Source organism: Eubalaena glacialis, chromosome 6 (genome assembly GCF_028564815.1).
Source record: "Eubalaena glacialis isolate mEubGla1 chromosome 6, mEubGla1.1.hap2.+ XY, whole genome shotgun sequence".
Classification (NCBI taxonomy): domain Eukaryota; kingdom Metazoa; phylum Chordata; class Mammalia; order Artiodactyla; family Balaenidae; genus Eubalaena; species Eubalaena glacialis.
Window position 1 is genome coordinate 118,913,203 of NC_083721.1, and position 17,817 is coordinate 118,931,019.

A 17,817-nucleotide genomic window follows, 5' to 3' on the forward strand; every position below is an offset into this window, starting at 1 on the left:
ACTGCCACCCTCATTTGATGTGAGTTGTTCTGGAGATGTTATTTCTCTGATAATTCCAGCCTGCCTCTAAGGTGCTGAGCTACTCCAAGGCTAAAGAATGCCTTCATGTGAAGTGATGCTGGAAGCCATAATTCCTGGTGGAACTATCCAGAGTGGGAGGAGGGGGAGCCTGAGGGGATATGGACTTGACAAAGACAGCCTGCTACCATGATTGACAGTTGTGTAAGCTCTTGGAAGGCAGGGAATGAACTACACTCATCTTCATACACCCCAAATACCCAATATGCAGCCTTGTACCTAGTAGGTGCTTAATCACTGTTAAACAAATGAGGTTAATTAATATTTAATATATCTGATGAACCAATGATACGTTCAACCAATATATATTGAAATACTGACCATGTGCCAGAGAGTAATCAGTTAGGCCTTGTCCCTGCCCTTGGGGAGCTGACAGTCTCACAGAAAAGACAGGCAACAAATAGTTACAGTGAGGGTGATGAGTATATTGACTGACATCATCAGTGTACTTATCACTCATTGGTACCCCCTCTATCACCCATTGGTACAAAGCCTATCATTTGAGTCTCAGCAGATTAGATTTTTATCTTCTAAGTTTATTTTTCAGATAGAGAGTAGGAACAGAGAATAACTTTGATAGAGCTTTTTCGATGTGATTTCACATTCTGGGTTGATGGACTTGGACTTGGATTTGAAATAGACATAAAAAGACATGATAAATGGAAATGTAGAAATACAACTTCCTGATTCCTTTCCATTTTTTACTTGAAAAATGATCTGTTAAAATAGCTAAGTAGATTCTTGAGTCAAGAAACCAGAAGAAAAAGGTTATTTTCTTGCCTTGCCTGATAAATAATACTCAGTGAATGCTGAAAAGAAGGTCAGAAAAGGAAAGAAAAAATGTCCCCCAAAGTGGGCTTATCTGTTCTGATTTCAATTTGAAATGAGGAGGCTGAATAATATAACCAACAGAACTTTTGACCATAGTATTTTAGTTTTCTAGAAATTTTAAAAATAATGCCTTTGAGGACTTCCAGTTTCCAGCCTGGTATGTAAGGGACTTGCTGTTTACCCAGATGAATTGAAAACTTATGTCCACACAAAAACCTGTGCACAGATATTTATAGCAGTTTTATTCATAACTGCCCAAACTTAGAAGCAGCCAAGATGTCTTTCAGTAGGTGAATGGATACAGAACTGTGGTACGTCCAGATGATGGAATATTATTCATGCTAAAATAAAATAAGCTATCAAGTCATTAAAACGACACAGAGGAAACAAACGAATATTGCTAAGTGAAAGAAGCTGATCCGAAAAACCTTTATACTGTATGATTTGAACTATATGATTTTCTGGAAAAGGTAAAACTATGGAGACAGTAAAAAAAAAAAAAAAAAAAAAAAAAAAAAAAATCACTGGTTTCCAGGGGTTGTAAGGGAGGGAGAGATGAATAGGAAGAGCACAGAGGACTTTTAGGGCAGTAAAACTATTCTGTATGATACTACAATGGCGGAATTAGATACATGTCATTATAAATTTGTCAAAACCCGTAGAACGTACAGCACCATGAGTGAACCCTAATGCAAACTATAGACATTAGGTGAAATGATGTTTTAGTGTAGGTTCACTGATTGCAACAAATGTACCACGGTGGTTTGGGATGTTGATCGTGGGGAGGTTGTGCATGTGTGGGGATACGGAGTATATGGGAACTCTCTGTACCTTCTGCTCAATTTTGCTGTGAACCTAAACCTGCTCTAAAAAATAAATTTTATTAATTAAAAAATGATTGAATTGTTAGAAATACAAACCTGTATTTCGCCAAATTAAAAAGAATTCTTTTTTTGAATCATGGTACAACTAATTAACTTCTGGGTGACATAATTTGACATGAGAATTCATGGTGCCTTTTTACATTTATATTTAAACTAAATATAATTCAATAAAGTACTTATTATGGATTCTACTGCCACTCACTTTGACAAGTACTATTGAGAAATATTAATCTTAAAATACATAGTTCAGAGACGCTAGATCATCTTTATTCATGAAATTATGTTCCCAGAAACAGTCCAGATTTCATTTACACAATTTGTGCTTCCCTGCATCTCATTCCCACATTTGTATTCTCTGCCTCTCTTCATAAGCATAAGGGCTCCACATAATGGGACGTGATTTGCAATATACATTTAGAGAATGGTCCTAAATTGCTTTGGATTGTCAGCTCAGAGTATATATTGGTGGGTAATTGTTAAACTATTATATATTATTCTAAATACAGATGATAACTGTTTTACCAGTCTTATCTATCAACAAAGAAATTTTATCCACAGGGAGATTAGGCAACTGAATGATCATCTTGTGTCAGACTTTGCAAGAATAAAAGAATGCAGCGAATTTGGGGGCCAGCTCTTGCCTAACTTTTCCTTAGATTCAGAGAACATTTCATTAGTTCTGATGACTTACCCTGAATAACACACACGTTTTTAAGTGAGATCACCAAGACTTTTGTTTTTGTTTATCTTTTCTCTCATTACTTTGTCTTTGATGAGCATGCATTAAGGATGTAATAAAAACATTTTTAAAGGGGCAGAATTTTTATTTGTTTGTTTGAAAATCTTATGAATGAGAGATTTCACTCAGGAATTCTTAACCACTTTTGCTCCATGCTGCCCCTAGGCAGTCTGGGGAAGGTTATGGACACCTTCCCAGAGTTAGAACTGGAAGAAGAAATGTTTACTGATTTGAATAGAATGTAAGGCTGGGATCATACCCTAAGCTGAGTCAGGGCAATGAATGAATGAATGAATCACAAACAAGGGAAAGGAAGCTGGTAAAGGATTTTCCTGAAGCTCATGAAAAGCTTCTGATGGAATCCCTGCTGCTTTGTTACAGCAAATTTTTTTTAGGAAGCCAAGCTTATCTTTTTCATCATATGTACATTCCAATCAAGACATTTTAAATATGAAACATCCGCATTTTCCATAAGGCTGGTTTAATTTGCAGACATTCACAGAAAAGAGGTTAGACCCTGACAGATGACATTGCTCCAAGTGCGTCCATCCCAGTTGGGGTTGCGCAGGACTCCAAGGTGAGCATCATCAAAGGTCCTGCCAGGGGTTTATGCCTTAAGTACATGAGAATGACCTGGCCCTGGTATTTGGCAGGGCCTCAGGGTATCTGGGGGCAAGACAGGAATTCACAATGAGAAAGTTACTTGGGGCCTGTGTTGGAGATCCTTTCAATTAAAGCTTTTAACATTTTTCACAAGCAACCCCTAGGGATTCAGTCACTCTCATCACCAGCTTTGATGGATAGCAGGCTAACACAGCAAATGGCTCACCCAGGTCACTTGCAAATACCATCAAACTCAGATACTCTGCCTTCTCTAGAAATCTCCCCACGCTTCTGATAGTGACATAGGTCAAGAAGCTTTAAGAAATGTTGATTTCACTTAAATAAGTGCATAAATGCAGTTTTCAACAGAAATTATTCCTGTGGCTTGTTTTGGTCAGAACAATGTTCATTCATCTTGTGGTCTCTTCATAAACTGGGCAGCAACCTGGTATCAGGAGCAGAACAGCCCAGCTACTTATTGTGTGACTCTAGGCAAATCACTTACCTTCTCAAAGCCCACTTTCCCTCATCTCTGCAATGGGAGTAAAATACCCGGCTCATAGTTTTCATTCTGATTCAAAGGACGGTCCTAGTCAGTACCTAAGTCACTATTATTTATGAGTCTAACGCTAAGGAGCCGTATGTATGAATGGAGTTATCTGTGTTTCTACATGTGTATACATTTGTTAAGTACATTATCTATCTATCTATCAATCTATCTATCTATCATCTATTTATCTATACATATACATGAGCCAACGTTTAAGAACTGAAAAATTGCATACAAAAAGTGCAGATTTCCTGTTTCTTTTGAAAGTAAAATCAGAAAATCTGGCAACATTGGGCTGAGTGGTGACGACTCCCTGAGCCATGGCAAGTACACACAGTCCCCCCACTTCCTGGACCACGTCCCTTCCTCTGTCGCCAGCTCTTTGGTCATTTGACGGTGCCATTTTCTATCGGTGCCTGCCACCACCCCGTCCCCTACCACAGGTCTTGGGACAAGAATTCTTCAGAAAGGCAGAAGGAAACTCCAGCTTAAATAGACCCGGGATGGGTATTTACTTTCAGTGATGGACCCCCTTGGTCTCTCAACTTGGTTAGTTAAACTTAGAAGAGAGGGATTCGGAGGAGACGAGTCAATTCTTTAAGTTAAAAGTTACCTCTGGCCTAACCCTGTTCAAGCAGGCCCTCGGCTTTTCTCCATAGCTGCCCGGCTGAGCAAATGGTGTTGCTGGAGGTGGGGATGAAGCGATGGGTCCCCGGGCATATTTCAGCTACGACAGTGCTTCTCCATCAGGGTAACTCCACCCTTAGGGAGTGTGTTGGTAACTTGTGAGACTTTTTGTTTTGGTTGTCACATGATTGGAGGGTACCACTTGCCTTCAGAGGACAAGGCGAGGGTAGTAGATGCCCTGCAATGTACAGGAAAATGCCCCACAGTAAAGGATTTGCTATATATCCCACAGCTTTGGAGTGTTCTGCCAGATATTCGTATAGGTGAAAAACATAACTATCTTAACCTAGAACCCAATTCCATTATACACATAAATACAAAGTGTTCTCAAATGGTTTTAATAAGCACCTCCTTTTCTAGGAGTTCAGGTACTGTGTAAATTGAGGGAAGAGTGTACTTTCTTTGTTCAGAGATTTGCCAAGAATTGGTCTCCATTTCAGAAAATGTCTGAAAGCATCACTGTTCAATGTATCTGGGGTGACAATTCAACCAACTGAGTCAGTCTGCCTGTGTAGATGCCTTATTCAGGGTGTTGTTACCTATAGTGGTGAATGTCTGATTACTTCATTAAGGATAGTGTAGGCAAAAATTTGTACTTCGATGAAAAACTGTGTGTTATCTACAGCACACCGCTCTGAGTTATCTGATTCTGATTCCATGGGAACAATTCTACAACTCTGTAAAATGTAGATAAGTGATAACAATGCAAGATAATTTTTGTCTGTAGACATCTGTGTTCTGTCCTGTCTGGTAGAGGTTCAATTAACCTCTCTTCCCCACTGCTGACGAAACTAGTTTTTCCTCCATTTATACATCATTTCAATATTCCCAGTTTATAAATATATCCATTCTTTCTCTCTTGAATGGGTTATAACATTTGCCTGGTTCCTCTTTATGAGTTAATTACCATAAAAACATTTTTTATCTGGGTGAGGGTCATGATTTTATCTGTTTGTTTGGTTTTTTAAATTATCTTTTAACAGTTGCCTTGTCTGAGTATTTGCGAATTGAGAAACATCTCTTATTGAAAATTACTTTCCTTAGTTCTCCTTTTATAACAAAGTGTTTTATTTTTTAATGTGTAATATATAAATTTCATTTCAGGATAATAAAAAGGGCATTCAAATATTTGTTATAAAAGGGAGCATGGGGTCTGAAAGGATTGCAATCACAGATTCCATCAGAAATTCTCTGAACAAGCCCACATATGTAACTGATCAACTGGGTCATTATTTTTCCCAGTCAGACAGAATGTTCTAGAGCTCCAAGCTATTTAGAGAAACCAGTAGGCTGTGAATTGTTTTGGGAACCACTCTCCTTCCCCCACACTCCAGCTTGGTTTGGAGAGATAGAACAGTTATAAAGTAGCCATTTATGGGTACCAATGACCCAAGTTTATTTTTCAATATTTTTCCCCAGATCATCAAAAGCCAAGAGTATTCCCAACAAACTGCATTGTCTGGCTATCTTAGGTAATATCAAAAAATATTAAATAAAGGCACTTTCCCTTATTCCCCCTTCCTTGATTCATATTTTTTCATCCCAAAATGGGAACACCCCATGAGTGCTTTCCCCACATCACCTCCAGGGAATTCTGATTCTGACTTGCTGCCCTGCAGTAAGTCTTAGGCCCAACTATTGTAATACATGTATCTGGTGTCACATTTTAGAATCCAGGAAGAGTGGAATATCAGGCTGAAATTTCTTTAAGCTCAAGAAGAAACAGTGAAGTGGCTCACCCATCTTGACGCCATAAATTTCACCCCTAGCTGCAGGCTGAGAATGTCTTCAGCTGACAATGATGAATGAAAGAGAAAAAAGATCCACTCCTGGTTGTTTACTACTAAGATATCCTTATTTCAAGATATCACTTTTCTTTTTATTAAATAAACACTTATCCCCCAAAAAATACAGAAAAGCTTGGCAAATAAAAATAAACTTTAGAAAATGTATGAGCCTGGTTTATATATTGCTTTATTTAGAGGATAATTCTCATGTATTTTTTTCTTCCACCTACTAAAAGGAACATGCATAATAAATGAAACTAAGCTTGGCAGGAAATCCGTCAATAAGGTTAATTTAAAGTGTAGGCAGGATTGCAAATCTCCATATGGATATCAAGGGGTTTGTTCTTGTTTCAAAAACCAATTGACTCCCAGACATCTGAACATGCCTCTCTGAAGAACCACCAGATAGAAGGAAATTCCAGCAACTTAAACATCCACGTCCACATCCTGATGATATGTTCTCTGAGAATTCATTTTTAGGATCACTTAAAACACAAAAGTAAGGCTTAGGCTAGATATTGGGCCATTTGCAATAAGCAGGCACTCAGGACTTGGGCTGCCTGGGTTCTAAATCTGGCACCATTACTCACAAGCTCTATGACTTTGGCTAAGATATAAAAATTTCCTGGGCCTCAATTTCCTCATCTGAAAAATAATGACAGCATACAGTGCTGTATAACATCATATATCATATATATGGTTGAAATGACTGTATTGGAATCCATAAAAAATTCTTAGCATTGGCTGGGCATTATAACAATTATGAAATATTTAAGACAATTTTTAAAGTATCATAACTGGTGAGGGGGTATATGTGCAGAAATATGGGAGAGTGTAATTTTAGAGATTATTTTAAAAGAGCAGCTATTTTTAGAGGAGGTAAGGACATAAGGCCTCAGAAAATGGTAGAAATAATTTGTTTTTCAGCATGAACAAACTTGGTTCTCTGCAGAGCCTTACTATTTTCTTGACCTAAGTCCTCCACCAAAGAGGACTTAGGACCAGGGAGGACTCTGACCCCTGGGTAAAAGACAGCTTTCCTGCTGATTCCATCGGGATTAAGTGTGTGCATAAAACATGAAAAACAAGAATCTTGGGAAATGAAGGTCTTAAATGTTTGCAGTAGTAAGACATTTCCTAACAAACACCTTAATGTTTTAATCCACAAACTGAAGAGCATTAAAGCCAGAGCACTAAGGCAAGGAAAAGAAATAAAACACATCTAAATTGAAAAGGAAGAAAAAAAGAATCTCTTCACAGATGACACGATCTTATATGTACAAAGCCCTAAAAATTCCACAAAAAAAAAACCCCTGTTAGAACTAATAAGCAAATTTGTCAAAGTTGAAGGACACGAAATCAAGACACAAAAATCAGTTGTGTCTGTACACTAACAATGAACAACGTAAAGAGGAAGTAAAGAAACAATTCTGCTTATAATAGCATCAGGAAGAATAAAATACTTCGGAATAAACCTAACCAAGGAGGTGAAAGACTTGTACACTGAAAACTACAAAATATTTCTGAAAAAATTAAAGAAGACACAAACAAATGGAAAAACATCTCATGTTCATTGATTGGAAAACTTAATATTTTAAGATGGCCACACCACCCAAAGCAATCTACAGATTCAACACAATCCCTGTCAAAATTCTAACAGTGTATTTTGCAGAAGTAGATAAATTCATATGTAATCTCAAGGGATCCTGGATAGTCAAAACAATTGTGAGGAAGAAGAACAAAGTTGAAGGACTCACACTTCCTGATTTCAAAATATATTATGGAGCTACAGTAATCAAACAGTTTTGTACTGGCATAAAGACAGACAAATAGACTAATGGAATGGAACAGAGAGCCAAGATATAAACCTTTGCATAAATGGTCAAATGACTTTTGACAATAGTGCCAAGAGGTGTCCTCTTCCCAATGGGGAAAGGACAGCCTCTTCAGCAAATGGTGTTGGAAAAACTGGATAACTACATGTAAAACAATGAAGTTGGATCCTTATCTTACACTATGCACAAAAATTAACTCAAAATGTAAGACCTAATATAAGACCTAAAACTATAAAACTGAGGAAAAACCAAAGGGGGAAATTTTCATGACATTGGATTGGCAGTGATTTCTTGAATATGACACAAAAAGCACAGGAAACAAAAGCAAAAATAGACAAATGGGACTACCTCAAATTTTAAAATTTTTATGTATCAAAAGACACAATCAACAGAGTGAAACGGCAACCAGCAGAATGGAAGAAAATATTTGCAAGTCATATATCTGATAAGGAGTTAATATCCAGAATATATAAAGACCTCCTACAGCTCAGCAACAAAACATCAGATAACCTGATTTTAAATGTGCAAAGAACTTGAATAGTTGTTTCTCCAAAGATGAAATGTAAATGGTCAGCAAGCATATGGAATGATGCATAACATGACTAATCATCAGAGAAACACAAATCAAAGCCACAATGAGATATCACCTCACACCCATTAGGATGGGTACAGAAAGAAAGAAAGAAAGAAAGAAAGAAAGAGAGAGAGAGAAAGGAAGATAGAAAAAGAAAAGAAGTTTTGATCTTCATGTGGACAAATTGGAACCCTTGTGCACTGTTGGTAGGATTGTAAAATGGTGCAACCACTATGGAAAACAGTTTAGAGGCTTCAAAAAATTAAAAATAAAACTACCATATGATCTAGCAAACCTACTTCTGGTTATACATCAAAAAGAACTGAAAATGGGGTCTTGAAGAGATATTTTCACACCCATGTTCATAGAAGCACTATTCATAATAACCAAGAGGTGGAAGCAAACCAATGGTCCATCGACAGATAAATACATAAACAAAATGTACTATATACATATAATGGCATATTATTAAACCTTAAAAAGGAAGAAAATCCTGTCATATGCTGCAAAATGGATGAAGCTTGAGGACATTATGCTAAGTGAAGCAAGCCAGTCACAAAAATACAAATACTGCATAATTCCACTTATATAATTATCTTAAAATAGTGAAATTAATAGAAACAAAGTAAAATGCTGGTTATTACTGCCTGGGGGAAGTGGGAAAAAAGAAGTTGTTATATAATTGGGTATAGTTTCAGATTTGCAAGATGAAAAAGTTCTGGATATCTGTTTCACAACAATGAAAATACATTGCTGAACTGTACACTTAAAAATGGTTAAGATGGTAAATCTTATTTTTTTAATACAATAAAAAAAATGAAGAGAGTTAAATGAGATGCATGTGAAGGATTTGTGAGGGTGCTTGGCATGTAACAAATGCACATTAAATACTAGCTATTAGCTATTAATGGGGTTATCAAATGCAAGTTCTCCAACATGGTTCTTTCTGTACCACCCCCTCCCCAGCCTTTCCTCCATAGGTACAATGTGTTCTTTCTCAATCTGCACTTGTATTCTGTCCTGTTTCATAGCTACATTTATATCTTCGTACTGTCAAAGACAGGAGCAATGAATTGTTGAACATTGGGTTCCCTGCTGAGTTCTACCCACTGCTAGGAATATAGTAGATACATGTTTTTAAAAGTTAAGATTTAGTTTGAAGTCTGGGAGCCTGATTCCTCCAGCTCTGTTTTTCTTTCTCAAGATTGCTTTGGCTATCTGGGGTCTTTTGTGTTTCCATACGAATTGTAAAACTTTTTGTTCTAATTCTGTGAAGAATGCCATTGGTAGTTTGATAGGAATTGCATTAAATCTGTAGATTGCTTTGGGTAGTACAGTCATTTTCACAATATTGATTCTTCCAATCCAAGGACATGGTATATTTCTCCATCTGTTTATGGAATCTTTGATTTCTCTCATCAGTGTTTTATAGTTTTCTGAGTACAGGTCTTTTGCCTGCTTAAGCAGGTTTATTCCTAGGTATTTTATTCTTTTTGTTGCAATGGTAAGTGGGATTGTTTCCTTAATTTCTCTTTCAGATTTTTCATCATTAGTGTATAGGAATGCAAGAGATTTCTTTGCGTTAATTTTCTATTCTGTAATCTTACCAAATTCACTGATTAGTTCTAGTAGTTTTCTGGTGGCATCTTTAGGATTTTCTATGTATAGTATCATGTCATCCGCAAACAGTGACAGTTTTACTTCTTCTTTTCCAATTTGTATTCCTTTTATTTCTTTTTCTTCTCTGATTGCTGTGGCTAGGACTTCCAAAACTACGTTGAATAAGAGTGGAGAGTGTGGACATCCTTATCTTGTTCCTGATCTTAGAGGAAATGCTTTCAGTTTTTTACCATTGAGTATGATGTTTGCTGTGGGTTTGTCATATATGACCTTTATTACGTTGAGGTAGGTTCCCTCTATGCCCACTTTCTGGAGAGTTTTTGTCATAAATAGGTGTTGAATTTTGTCAAAAGCCTTTCCTGCATCTATTGAGATGATCGTATGGTTTTTATTCCTTAATTTGTTAATGCGGTATATCACATTGATTGATTTGCGTATATTGAAGAATCCTGGCATCTCTGGGATGAATCCCACTTGACCGTGGTGTATGATCTTATTATTGTGTTGTTGGATTCTGTTTGCTAGTATTTCGTTCAGGATTTTTGCATCTATATGTTCATCAGTGATATTGGTCTCTAATTTTCTTTTTTTGTGATATCTTTTTCTGGTATTGGTATCAGGGTGATGGTGGCTTCATAGAGTGAATTTGGGAGTGTTTCTCCCTCTGCAATTATTTGGAAGAGTTTGAGAAGGATCGACTGCAAACTATACCACAAAGCTACAGTAATCAAGACAGTATGGTACTGGCACAGAAACAGAAATATAGATCAATGGTACAGGATAGAATGTCCAGAGATAAACCCATGCACATATGGTCACCTAATTTGCGACAAAGGAGGCAAGAACATACAATGGAGAAAAGACAGCCTCTTCAATAAGTGGTGCTGGGAAAACTGGACAGCTACATGTAAAAGAATGAAATTAGAACACTACCTAACACCATACACAAAAATAAACTCCAAATGGATTAAAGACATAAATGTAAGACCAGACACTATAAAACTCTTAGAGGAAAACACAGGAAAAACACTCTTTGACATAAAACACAGCAAGATCTTTTTTGACCCACCTCCCAGAGTAATGGAAATAAAAACAAAAATAAATAAATGGGACTTAAAAGCTTTTGTACAGCAAAGGAAACCATAAACAAGATGAAAAGACAACCCTCAGAATGGGAGAAAATATTTGCAAATGAAACAATAGATGAAGGATTAATGTCCAAAATATACAAACAGCTCAATATCAAAAAAACAAACAATCTAATTAGAAAATGGGCAGAAGATGCAGTGCAGCTAAAAAAAAAAAAAAAAGATAACTCATAGAATGGCGTAAAGCTTTTGCAAATCATATGTCTGATAAGGGCCACGTATCCTGAATATATAAAGAACTCTTACAACTCAACAATTTAAAAAGAAAAAAAAAAGAAAATGGGTGGACCACCTAAATAGCCATTTCACCAAGGAAGACATACAGATGGCCAAGAGGCACATGAAAAGATGCTCAACATCACTAATTATTAGAGAAATGCAAATCAAAACTACAATGAGGTATCACCTCACGCCAGTCAGAATGGCCATTATCAAAAAATCTAGAAACAATAAATGCTGCAGAGGGTGTGGTGAAAAGGAAACCCCCCTGCACTGTTGGTGGGAATGTAAATTGATACAACCACTATGAAAAACAGCACGGAGTTTCCTTAAAAAACTAAAAATACAACTACCATATGACCCAGCAATCCCACTACTGGGCATATACCCACAGAAAACCATAGTTCAAAAAGAGACATGTACCACAATGTTCATTGCAGCTCTATTTACAATAACAAGGATATGGAAGCAACCTAAGTGTCCATCGACAGATGAATGGATAAAGAAGATGTGGCACATATATACAATGGAATATTACTCAGCCATAAAAAGAAACAAAATTGAGTTATTTGTAGTGAGGTGGATGGACCTAGAGACTGTCATACAGAGTGAAGTAAGTCAGAAAGAGAAAAACAAATACCATATGCTAACGCATGTATATGGAATCAAAAAAAAAAAAGTTGTTGATGAATCTAGTGGCAGGGAAGGAATAAAGATGTAGACATAGAGAACGGACTTGAGGACACGGGGTGGGAGGGGGAAGCTGGGGCAAAGTGAGAGTAGCATCAACATATATACACTACCGAATATAAAATAGACAGCTAGTGGGAAGCAGCAGCATAGCACAGGGAGATCAGCTCGGTGCTTTGCGATGACCTAGAGGGGTGGGATAGGGAGGGTGGGAGGGAGGCTCAAGAGGGCAGAGATATGGGAACATATGTATGCATATGGCTGATTCACTTTGGTGTACAACAGAAACTAACACAGTATTGTGAAGCAATTATACTCCAATAAAGATCTATTAAAGATCTATTTTTTTTAAAAAAGGTTTTTTTCCTTTCCATTATGAGCGCAGCACATCATTGATCCAGAAAATATGGACAATAGTAAAGTAAGAAACAGGAAAAAAAATTGTCCAAAGTCCCACCTCTTAAAAGCAATTGCAGTCAGTATTTTTTTTTTAGTAACTATTTCCTGAATTAAACAGAGTGAAAATAAAACACCAGCTCTCTTAAAAGGAAGGTAAGAATTTACTATTCGAGTAAATTCAGGAATTGTTTCCTTGAGAATATTTCAGGGTAAGTTGAGGCACCTGGTAGCCAAGAACTTGATAAGGAAGTTGGAATAAAAGAGACAGTATAACTATGATAATACAAATATAGCTCTTTTAGTTAATATTATTGTGGTTGCAGTCGAAAGAACCCAGCTCTGGCAACTAAAGCAGAAAGATGAATTAACTGACGTCAAAGTATAATTTTCAAAAAGGTAAAACATGACTCTCCTACTCTATGATATAGTGTATATGTGTCATAGATTCATTTAACTAAGTAATGAGGGAACCAACAGGATGGTAAAGCTGGTTCAAAAAAGGATACATTGAGATCGATGTATACATGGTCAGTAAGAGACATGATGCTGAAATCAAATTGCTAAATTAGACAGAAAAACCAAAGCAGTATAGCCTCTGTGGATCTCCATTCCACTGGACAAAAATTATTTGCTTTTCTTTTAGACAAAAATTATATGCAACTTATTTTTAACATCAAAATTTTAGGAAACGGGGCCCTAATCAATAGTCCACTGTGGTGCTAAGTTCCTTCTCTACTGTGTCACATAATCCTTAGGCAGGCCTATTGGACACTTGTCCAATATGACATTGAAAAGCACACAGTCATCCATCCTCTTGCTTTATTTCCAAAGGTTTGATCTTTTCTTTTTTAAGTGAACCCAGTTTAAAGATTTTATTTAGCTTGTTATTAAAGAGAGAATTGGTAAGGTATTACCACCAGTTCAAAGGAGGAACACATTTATAGATCAGGAATATCAAAATGAATATGCCAACAAAGGCAAAACTGATGTTTTCTACAGTGGGTAACAGAAACCAGTTAATCCTCTATTGGATATAATTTACATGTCTATAAGCAAGAACTATTTTGCATTACTATTTTTTCTTTCTTTTTTTTAATTGGAGTATAGCTGATTGACAATGTTGTGTTAGTTTCAGGTGTACAACAGAGTGATTCAGTTATATATTGGGTTGGCCAAAAAGTTCGTTCGGGTTTTCTGTAAGATCTTATGGGAAAAACCCGAACAAACTTTTGGGCCAACCCAATATGTATATATATGCATATATACATATATTACATATATTTCTATTCCTTTTCAGATTCTTTTCCCTTATAGGTTATTACAAAATATTGAGTATAGTTCCCTGTGCCATACAGTAGGTCCTTGTTGGTTGTCTATTTTATATATAGTAGTGTGTATATGTTGATCCCCAACTCCTAATTTATCCCTCCCCCCAATTTCCCCTTTGGTAACCATAAGTTTGTAAATCATTTTTTAAAAACTGAGAGCCTCAAGTCACTGAATAATCATTACTGACAAGTACTGAACATGTGCCCTGGATCAGGCCTGAGCTAACGTGTCGCTTCATTCTCACAACAACCCCTGCGAACTGGTACTATCATTCCTGCATTTTACAGATGAGCCATCTAAAGTGTAGAAAGTCATGTCATTTCCCCACGGTTATATGGCTGATAAAGTGGCAAAGTCCAGACAGGGTTTGTCTGACCAGTCTAAATGCCAAACAGGAGTCTCCCTGGCTCTGGGTTTTGTGAGGGTGGAGGGAAGGGAGGTTTGCCATGAGATGGAGAGTGACTCCCTCTTGATTCTGAAGTTCCTACCAGGGCTTATAGGAATCACGTTGGAGGACGACTGAAATGATCTGAAGATGAAAGAAAGTGAACCACTGGGTCCTCGCCTTAGAAAACCAAAGGGTAGTGAACGCTGGACACAGAGTCCACAAGAATTCAGATTTGCTTCTGGAGCCAAGTGCCAGCATCATCCTCAAAGCCTAACTGAGGAAATGCTTGGAGCTTTCGGAGGGAAGCACTCCAAGTGTGCTATAACATTAGTATTACTGGGCACTTTCTGAATTACTAGTTACACTAGTTACAATTGAATAAATGCTCCTAAATGCAGTTAAGAATGTATTGTATGTTAACTTCCTGGATGAGCTAAGAAAAATACTCATTATCTTGTCTCTCTGGGAAATACTACACATTCTTAGAGGATTGGCCCTCTTGCCACAGTTGTAGGGGACAAACAAAGAGGGGAGAGCTAGAGCTCCCCAGCCCAGCTGAGGGTGCCACTTCAGTCCCCCCTACCGCCCCACTCCCACTCCCACTCCCACACACACACACATAGAGCTCGTCACCCCAGCTCCCTTCCTCAGCTTGGAAGTTTCACTGAGAAAGCCCAGTGTGGTGAGGTTGGGAAACACAGCTTCCCGCCTGGTGCCAAATGCACTCCCCAAAGCAGATGGCCTTCAGGGACCTCCAGGTAATGGCTAACTGGGAGCATGTAGCCCCAGAAAAAGGAAGAGGCCTCAGAAAGGGCATGGTTGGAAATCCTCGCCTCCGAGGGGAGCCCCTCAAACCAACCCTCAGCCTTCCCTCAGGTGAGTGGGATAAGCCCACCTGCTGATTTCACAGTTGCAAGGTGCTTCCATAGTGGACTGAGTGTAGTGGGTTTCAGCTCCCCTCTGCAGGGAAGTTTTGCCTTTTGTTTGACAACTAGTTGTGCCAGGTACTGTGCTGCTTGGAAGTCCTCACCCTTGGTGTAGTCGTTCAGAGACACTTCTGCAGCCTCCTTACCAGACAGAGGTCCCTGCCTCAGCAGTGTCAGCATCACCTGGGGGCTTGTCAGATAGGCAGAACCCCAGCCCTGGTCAAAGCCTACTGAAACCAACTCTGCACTTTAACTGGACACCCCCCCCCCCACCCCGACCCCACCGCCTGCCAGGTGATTTGTATGCGTCTTAGTTTGGGAAGCACTGATCTAAAGTTTAACAGATCCGAGATCACATACCAGCTCCACCATTTACAGGCAAGTTACTTCACTTTTCTGAGCCTGAGTTGTTGCATCTGTAAAACAGAAAAATAGGTCCCACCTCACAGGCAAGGAGGCAGTGTGATCCTGTACATAAGCCATAATACCTAGAACAAAGTAAGTGCTCAGAAAATGTCTGAGAGTCATGTGGCATTCCCCCCCCCCCCCCACAAATAGCCTGCACTGCCATATTTGTGTATTAAAGGTTGTCCCAACCTTCCTGGCATCTTCTTTTTTCAGCCTAAATTCACAAAAGGCTGATTAATAATATAATACTTTATCTGGGGGTGAGAGCATGAGGTAGCTTTGGTACATCTCAAAGACCACCAATGGGATTCACTGACCATTTTCTCTCCAGAAGTGAAGAAAACAAAATTCAGTCTTTGGCGAGTCAACCACTTTGGTAGTCAGCCTCCAAGATGACCCTAATTAGCCCCTAATTATCTCCCAGTCTTCATGCACCTGTGTGTCCCCTCGCACTTGAAAAGGGCTGACTGTTTAACTAATAAGACATTGCAGAAATGACAAAGTGCAGCTTCCAAAGGTAGGTCATAAAAGACATTGCAACTTCTGCTTTGCTTTCTGCTAGATCACTCATCCTGGAGTAAGACAGCTGCCATGTCATGAGGACACTCAAGCAACCCTAAGGAGAGATCCACGTGGCAAGGAAATGAGGCCTCCTCCCTACAGCCACATGAGTGAGTCATCTCAGAAGTGGATTTCCAGCTCTAGTCAAGCTTCAAAAGACTACAGCCCTGCAGCCCCAGGCAGCATTTTAACTACAATCTCATGAGAGATCCTGAGCCAGAACTACCGACCTAAGCCAGTTCCAAACTCTTGACCTGCAGAAACTATGTGAGATAATATTTAATGTTGTTTTAAGTCACTGTGTTCAGAGTAATTTGTTATGCAACAATAGATAACCAATACATCCACTATATGTCTGTCGATGGGCATTTAAGTTGCTTCCATGACCTGGCTATTGTAAATAGTGCTGCAGTGAACATTGGGGTGCATGTGTCTTTTTGAAGTATGGTTTTCTCTGGGTATATGCCCAGTAGTGAGATTGCTGGGTCATGTGGTAATTCTATTTTTAGTTTTTTAAGGAACCTCCATACTGTTCTCCATAGTGGCTGTATCAATTTACATTCCCACCAATAGTGCAAGAGGGTTCCCTTTTCTCCACACCCTCTCCAGCATCTGTTGTTTGTAGATTTTCTGATGACGAATGGATAAAGAAGATGTGGTACATATATACAATGGACTATTACTCAGCCATAAAAAGGAGTGAAATTGGATCATTTGTAGAGATGTGGATGGATCTAGAGACTCTCATATAGAGTGAAGTAAGTCAGAAAGAGAAAAACAAATATCGTATATTAAGGCATATATGTGGAATCTAGAAAAATGGTACAGATGAACTGGTTTGCAGGGCAGAAATAGAGACACCGATGTAGAGAAGGAACGAATGGACACCAATGGGGGAAAGCGGGGGTGGGGGGGATGAATTGGGAGATTGGGATTGACATATATACACTAATATGTATAAAATAGATAACTAATAAAAAAAAAAAAAACAAAAAAAAATTGAATTGAGAGACCGGAAGAGAGAACTCTCATATCCTGCCATGATAGTAGAGCGCAACAGGAAAAAGACTTGTCTTCTTTCTTGGCAATAACTCAACCAGTGAAAAACCACGGACTCTTTATTTACTCCAGCCCTCCCAACTTCCTTTCCCCTTGATAAGAGTTCTCCTTTCTTCACTGTGCTGGGACTTGCATGTGACTCACCATGGTTACAGACCCCAAATTACAATTCTCTGCTGATCCCAAATAAACCCATTTTTGCTGGAAAAATAACTGGCCATCTATTTATTTTAGGTCAGCATTTCAAAGTAATTTTCTTCAATATTGAGATCCTATAAATTATTTCAAATAAAAATTTGGGAGAAAAAAAAGCATGTTAAAAAAAATACATCCACTATAGTAGTCAAGTATCTATACATCTATATCTACCTATCTGTCATCTATCTATATATCTTTCTGCGTGTATAGTCTTTATCTACAGAATTCTCATATCTAAGATCAATTGAAAGGAATAAAAAGCAGAGAATAAAATTCTCTTTCACCCTCATTTGGCAAAGCATTC

General features: G+C 38.1%; 1 long non-coding RNA gene across 1 annotated transcript in view; it reads left to right on the forward strand.

Moving 5' to 3' along the window:
- The window catches only part of LOC133093628 (uncharacterized), a 35,416-nt gene extending 18,269 nt beyond the window's left edge, over window positions 1-17,147 (forward strand). Inside the window, exon 3 of the long non-coding RNA XR_009701296.1 lies at window positions 16,258-17,147. This is a non-coding gene — a long non-coding RNA (uncharacterized LOC133093628). The remainder of the gene's footprint in view (window positions 1-16,257) is intronic.
- The last annotated feature ends 670 nt before the right edge of the window (window positions 17,148-17,817 follow it).